This window comes from Opisthocomus hoazin, unplaced genomic scaffold, assembly GCF_030867145.1.
Source record: "Opisthocomus hoazin isolate bOpiHoa1 unplaced genomic scaffold, bOpiHoa1.hap1 HAP1_SCAFFOLD_81, whole genome shotgun sequence".
Taxonomy (NCBI): Eukaryota; Metazoa; Chordata; class Aves; order Opisthocomiformes; family Opisthocomidae; genus Opisthocomus; species Opisthocomus hoazin.
This window is the reverse complement of record NW_027448990.1, coordinates 290,001-297,500: the sequence shown is the minus strand read 5'-3', so window position 1 is coordinate 297,500 and position 7,500 is coordinate 290,001.

The following is a 7,500-nucleotide window of genomic DNA, read 5'->3' as shown; positions in this document are numbered from 1 at the left end:
ACCGGTCCTCCCCGCCGACCCGGTCCCGGGTAGACCTGTCCTCCCCGCCGACCCGGTCCCGGGTAGACCGGTCCTCCCCGCCGACCCGGTCCCGGGTAGACCTGTCCTCCCCGCCGAACCGGTCCCGGGTAGACGTGGTGGCCGGCCGGGACTCGGGATCGGGGGCGGGCGCGGTCGGGTAGACCTGTCCTCCCCGCCGACCCGGTCCCGGGTAGACCTGTCCTCCCCGCCGACCCGGTCCCGGGTAGACCTGTCCTCCCCGCCGAACCGGTCCCGGGTAGACCGGTCCTCCCCGCCGAACCGGTCCCGGGTAGACCTGTCCTCCCCGCCGAACCGGTCCCGGGTAGACGTGGTGGCCGGCCGGGACTCGGGATCGGGGGCGGGCGCGGTCGGGTAGACCTGTCCTCCCCGCCGACCCGGTCCCGGGTAGACCTGTCCTCCCCGCTGAACCGGTCCCGGGTAGACGTGGTGGCCGGCCGGGACTCGGGATCGGGGGCGGGCGCGGTCGGGTAGACCTGTCCTCCCCGCCGAACCGGTCCCTGGTAGACCTGTCCTCCCCGCCGAACCGGTCCCGGGTAGACGTGGTGGCCGGCCGGGACGCGGGGCGATGGGGGGGGCGCTGTCGGGTAGACCTGTCCTCCCCGCCGAACCGGTCCCGGGTAGACCTGTCCTCCCCGCCGACCCGGTCCCGGGTAGACGTGGTGGCCGGCCGGGACGCGGGGTGGGGGGGGCGCTGTCGTCCAGACCCGTCGGCCAGACCCGTCCCCGTCCCCGTCCCCGTCCCCGTCCCCGTCCCCGTCCCCGTCCCCGTCCCGTCCCGTCCCGCCCCCCCCGCCACCCCCTTCCGCGGCACCAACCCCCCCCGCAAGCAACGGGAAGGGGCGCAGCTTTCTATCAGCTCGGCTGAAACGCCCGAAGGCGGGGCGGCGTCTGTGTTTCAAAAGCGGAAAAAAAATAAAAAAGCAACAAAAACCAAAAAATTCCCGCCGCCCCGCCCCCCCCCCCCCCCACCTCCCCCCGTGCAGGCACCCCTGCAAACGGGCCTCCGGCACGGCAGCCCGGCCGCCGCACCCCCACCCGCAAGCCCCCCCCCACCGCCGCCCCGGCCGAGAGCGCACAAGCAGCCCCTGCCGCCGCCCCCCCCCACCCCCCCCCCGGTGCGGGCACCCCTGCATACGGGCCTCCGGCACGGCCGCTCCGCTGCCCCCCCCCACCCCGCCACCCCCCCACCGCCGCCCCGGCCGAGAGCGCACAAGCAGCCCCTGCCGCCGCCCCCCCCCCCCCCCCCCCCCCGACTCAAACCTCAATCTTCTCGGAAAAGAGGCCCCGTCCCCAGCCTACCTCAGCGCAAGGCTCCCCGCCTGCTCCTCGACCCCGTCTCTCAGTCTCTGTCTCCCCCTTCTGCCGCGGGGAAGCGCCCGCCCCTTGCCGGCGGGTGGGCGGGGCGGGCCGGCTCGGGTTCCGGTTGCTAAGCAGCAGGGTGGCACTCGTTGACCCCGGGCGCCGCTCCGTCTGCCGATGGGCGGGCCGGTGCTGGCTCTCAAGAAATTTTTGTAACTGTTTCCCTGCTCTGCTTTGGTTTTGTTTTTTTTTCTCGCCCACCGTCAGAACCGATGCAGAGTAAGAAAGCCTTCAGCGAGACAGTCCGGCCAAGCTTAGCGCCTTCCACTAGATACGGCGAAGTCTCGGAAACGGGGGGTGGCGAGGGGAATTTCAGGCGCGCGCCGCCTCCCCCCTCCTGCACCACCCCCCCCCGCAAGCGACGGGAAGGGGCGCCGCTTTCCATCAGCTCGGCTGAAACGCCCGAGGACGGGGCGGCGTCTCTGTTTCAAAAGCGGAAAAAGAAATAAAAAAGCAACAAAAACCAAAAAATTCCCGCCGCCCCCCCAACCCACCCCCGTGCAGGCACCCCTGCATACGGGCCTCCGGCAGGACCGGCCTGCCGCCCCCAGCCACCCCCCCGCAAGCCCCCCCACCGCCGCCCCGGCTGAGAGAGCACAGGCACCCCGCCGCCGCCCCTTCCCACCCCGTGCAGGCACCCCTGCATACGGGCCTCCGGCAGGGCCGGCCTGCCGCCCCCAGCCACCCCCCGCAAGCCCCCCCACCGCCGCCCCGGCTCAGAGAGCACAGGCAGCCCGCCGCCGGCCCACCCACCCCGTGCAGGCACCCCTGCATATGGGCCTCCGGCAGGGCCGGCCTGCCGACCCCAGCCACCCCCCGCAAGCCCCCCCACCGCCGCCCCGACTGAGACAGCACAGGCAGCCCGCCGCCGGCCCTTCCCACCCCGTGCAGGCACCCCTGCATACGGGCCTCCGGCAGGGCCGGCCTGCCGCCCCCAGCCACCCCCCGCAAGCCCCCCCACCGCCGCCCCGGCTGAGAGAGCACAGGCAACCCGCCGCCGCCCCTTCCCACCCCGTGCAGGCACCCCTGCATACGGGCCTCCGGCAGGGCCGGCCTGCCGCCCCCAGCCACCCCCCGCAAGCCCCCCCCACCGCCGCCCCGGCTCAGAGAGCACAGGCAGCCCGCCGCAGGCCCACCCACCCCGTGCAGGCACCCCTGCATACGGGCCTCCGGCAGGGCCGGCCTGCCGACCCCAGCCACCCCCCGCAACCCCCCCCACCGCCGCCCCGGCTGAGAGAGCACAGGCAGCCCGCCGCCGGCCCTTCCCACCCCGTGCAGGCACCCCTGCATACGGGCCTCCGGCAGGGCCGGCCTGCCGACCCCAGCCACCCCCCGCAACCCCCCCCACCGCCGCCCCGGCTGAGAGAGCACAGGCAGCCCGCCGCCGGCCCTTCCCACCCCGTGCAGGCACCCCTGCATACGGGCCTCCGGCAGGGCCGGCCTGCCGCCCCCAGCCACCCGCCACAGGCCCCCCCACCGCCGCCCCGGCTGAGAGAGCACAGGCAGCCCGCCGCCGGCCCTTCCCACCCCGTGCAGGCACCCCTGCATACGGGCCTCCGGCAGGGCCGGCCTGCCGACCCCAGCCACCCCCCGCAAGCCCCCCCACCGCCGCCCCGGCTCAGAGAGCACAGGCACCCCGCCGCCGCCCCTTCCCACCCCGTGCAGGCACCCCTGCATACGGGCCTCCGGCAGGGCCGGCCTGCCGCCCCCAGCCACCCCCCGCAAGCCCCCCCCACCGCCGCCCCGGCTCAGAGAGCACAGGCAGCCCGCCGCAGGCCCACCCACCCCGTGCAGGCACCCCTGCATACGGGCCTCCGGCAGGGCGGGCCTGCCGACCCCAGCCACCCCCCGCAAGCCCCCCCACCGCCGCCCCGACTGAAACAGCACAGGCAGCCCGCCGCCGGCCCTTCCCACCCCGTGCAGGCACCCCTGCATACGGGCCTCCGGCAGGGCCGGCCTGCCGCCCCCAGCCACCCGCCACAGGCCCCCCCACCGCCGCCCCGGCTGAGAGAGCACAGGCAGCCCGCCGCCGCCCCTTCCCACCCCGTGCAGGCACCCCTGCATACGGGCCTCCGGCAGGGCCGGCCTGCCGACCCCAGCCACCCCCCGCAAGCCCCCCCACCGCCGCCCCGGCTGAGAGAGCACAGGCAGCCCGCCGCCGGCCCACCCACCCTGTGCAGGCACCCCTGCATACGGGCCTCCGGCAGGACCGGCCTGCCGCCCCAAGCCACCCCCCGCAAGCCCCCCCACCGCCGCCCCGGCTGAGAGAGCACAGGCAGCCCGCCGCCGCCCGTTCCCACCCCGTGCAGGCACCCCTGCATACGGGCCTCCAGCACGGGCGACCCGCTCTGTCCGCAGGGAGGACAGGTCTACCCCTTCTGCCGGCAGGGAGGCCAGGTCTACCCGTTCTGCCGGCAGGGAGGCCAGGTCTACCCGTTTTACCTGCAGGGAGACCAGGTCTACCCGTTCTGCCGGCAGGGAGGCCAGGTCTACCCGTTTTACCGGCAGGGATGCCAGGTCTACCCGTTCTGGCGGCAGGGAGGCCAGGTCTACCTGTTTTACCGGCAGGGATGCCAGGTCTACCCGTTCTAGCGGCAGGGAGACCAGGTCTACCCGTATTGCCGGCAGGGATGCCAGGTCTACCCGTTTTTCCGGCAGGGATGCCAGGTCTACCCATTTACCGGCAGGGATGCCAGGTCTACCCGTTTTGCCGGCAGGGATGCCAGGTCTACCCGTTCTGGCGGCAGGGAGAACAGGTCTACCCGTTTTACCTGCAGGGAGAACAGGTCTACCCGTTTTGCCGGCAGGGATGCCAGGTCTACCCGTTTTACCTGCAGGGATGCCAGGTCTACCCGTTTTACCGGCAGGGAGGCCAGGTCTACCCATGTTGCCGGCAGGGAGGCCAGGTCTACCCGTTCTAGCGGCAGGGAGACCAGGTCTACCCATTTACCGGCAGGGAGACCAGGTCTACCCGTTTTGCCGGCAGGGATGCCAGGTCTACCCGTTTTGCCGGCAGGGAGAACAGGTCTACCCGTTTTACCTGCAGGGAGGCCATGTCTACCCGTTTTACCGGCAGGGAGACCAGGTCTACCCGTTTTGCCGGCAGGGATGCCAGGTCTACCCGTTCTGGCGGCAGGGAGACCAGGTCTACCCGTTCTGCCGGCAGGGATACCAGGTCTACCCGTTTTACCTGCACGGAGACCAGGTCTACCCATTTTACCGGCAGGGAGGCCAGGTCTACCCGTTCTGGCGGCAGGGAGAACAGGTCTACCCTTTTTGCCGGCAGGGAGACCAGGTCTACCCGTTTTACCGGCAGGGATGCCAGGTCTACCCGTTTTGCCGGCAGGGATAACAGGTCTACCCGTTTTACCTGCAGGGAGACCAGGTCTACCCGTTTTACCGGCAGGGAGACCAGGTCTACCCGTTTTGCCGGCAGGGATGCCAGGTCTACCCGTTCTGGCGGCAGGGAGGCCAGGTCTACCCGTTCTGCCGGCAGGGAGGCCAGGTCTACCCGTTTTGCCGGCAGGGAGAACAGGTCTACCCGTTTTACCGGCAGGGAGACCAGGTCTACCCGTTTTGCCGGCAGGGATGCCAGGTCTACCCGTTCTGGCGGCAGGGAGGCCAGGTCTACCCGTTCTGCCGGCAGGGAGGCCAGGTCTACCCGTTTTACCTGCAGGGAGGCCAGGTCTACCCGTTTTGGCGGCAGGGAGACCAGGTCTACCCGTTTTGCCGGCAGGGATGCCAGGTCTACCCGCTTCCGGCAGGGATGCCAGGTCTACCCGGTTCCAGGCAGGGAGGCCTCGTCTACCCGTTCTGCCGGCAGGGAGGCCAGGTCTACCCGTTTTACCGGCAGGGATGCCAGGTCTACCCGCTTCCGGCAGGGATGCCAGGTCTACCCGGTTCCAGGCAGGGAGGCCTCGTCTACCCGTTCTGCCGGCAGGGAGGCCAGGTCTACCCGTTTTACCGGCAGGGATGCCAGGTCTACCCGCTTCCGGCAGGGATGCCAGGTCTACCCGGTTCCAGGCAGGGAGGCCTCGTCTACCCGTTCTGCCGGCAGGGAGGCCAGGTCTACCCGTTTTACCGTCCGCCGGGTCCGGTGTGCCCGATGTGGCCGCCGGAGCTGCCGGCGGAAAGGGATGCCTCGTCTACCTCGCTCCGGCGGGACTTTGGCTCCACCGCGGTTCTGGCAGGTAGACGTCTTGCCCGGTTCTTCTTCGGAGCTGCCGAAGGGGTCGCTGCTTTGCGCTGCCTCCAGTTACGTCATGGTAAGAGTCGGCGGCGCTCGCGCGCCTCCCCGCTGGGGGAAGACGGTTCTCTTCGAGCCCGCCGGGGCCGGGGACCTCGCTGTCCGTATACTAGGGCAGAGGGCTGGCGCTCGCGGACCAGCGCCATCGAACCGCTGCAGCTACTCGCGGTTCAGCCGGCAGACTCGGGTGTTGCACGGCGGCTGTGGCCGTGGCCGTTCTGCCTCCTACCTATCGCGCACGGCGCTTCCGACTGCCAGAAGCCGCGCGAAGCCGCTGCTTGCCCGCAGGCTCCGGTGGCCGTTGCCGACTGGAGCGAGGGCTCCAAGAGGGGTTTCTCCAGGGCCGGGCCGAGACGGGCGGCGGTCGCCGGCACTCGAACGCTTGTCACCCGCGGCTCAGCCGGCAGACTCGGGCGTTGCCCGGCGGCCCTGGCCGTGGCCGTTCTGCCTCCTACCTATCGCGCACGGCGCTTCCGACTGCCAGAAGCCGCGCGAAGCCGCTGCTTGCCCGCAGGCTCCGGTGGCCGTTGCCGACTGGAGCGAGGGCTCCAAGAGGGGTTTCTCCAGGGCCGGGCCGAGACCGGCGGCGGTCGCCGGCACTCGAACGCTTGTCAGCCGCGGCTCAGCGGGCAGACTCGGGCGTTGCCCGGCGGCCCTGGCCGTGGCCGTTCTGCCTCCTACCTATCGCGCACGGCGCTTCCGACTGCCAGAAGCCGCGCGAAGCCGCTGCTTGCCCGCAGGCTCCGGTGGCCGTTGCCGACTGGAGCGAGGGCTCCAAGAGGGGTTTCTCCAGGGCCGGGCCGAGACCGGCGGCGGTCGCCGGCACTCGAACGCTTGTCACCCGCGGCTCAGCCGGCAGACTCGGGCGTTGCCCGGCGGCCCTGGCCGTGGCCGTTCTGCCTCCTACCTATCGCGCACGGCGCTTCCGACTGCCAGAAGCCGCGCGAAGCCGCTGCTTGCCCGCAGGCTCCGGTGGCCGTTGCCGACTGGAGCGAGGGCTCCAAGAGGGGTTTCTCCAGGGCCGGCCCGAGACGGGCGGCGGTCGCCGGCACTCGAACGCTTGTCACCCGCGGCTCAGCCGGCAGACTCGGGCGTTGCCCGGCGGCCCTGGCCGTGGCCGTTCTGCCTCCTACCTATCGCGCACGGCGCTTCCGACTGCCAGAAGCCGCGCGAAGCCGCTGCTTGCCCGCAGGCTCCGGTGGCCGTTGCCGACTGGAGCGAGGGCTCCAAGAGGGGTTTCTCCAGGGCCGGGCCGAGACGGGCGGCGGTCTCCGGCACTCGAACGCTTGTAGGGCCGGGGTTTGGGAGTGGAGCCTGCCGTGGCTCCCCCCCCCTCCCCACGCCCGTTAACAGCAGCCATCCGCGGGCACGTTGCAGAGAAGCCTCTACGGCAGTCCGGCTCTGCCGGTGGCCAAGCCGCGTTGGGCTTCTGCTGTCGACGCTGCCCGCTCGCTCGCTCGCACGCAGGGCCCCGCGCCTGTGCTGCCCAGCCCTGCCCGAGGTTCGGGGTTCGGGGGCCGGCGCGTGCGGCCGTCGCTGTCCCAGGAACCGTGGCCGTGGGGCCTCCGCTTCTCCTCCGTTCCCCTTCCCTTTCCTGATCGATGAGGCTTTTCGGGTGGCGTCGGAGAGGGCCCCCGGCGGGCCGGGTCTTCCGTACTCCCCGTCATAGGGAGCCACGGCGGGGCTCCGGTGTTCGGGCCGGGCGGTCTCCTTTCCAATGTCGCTTCCCGTCTCGTGCGAGGTGTTGTCCCCTTCCCTCCGAGCGGCGCGGACCGTGACGAGCAAAGAGACGGCGGTGGTGGAAGCGGCGGGGCGCGTGCCTCCCCGTGTCACCCCGCACCCCCCCCCATCCC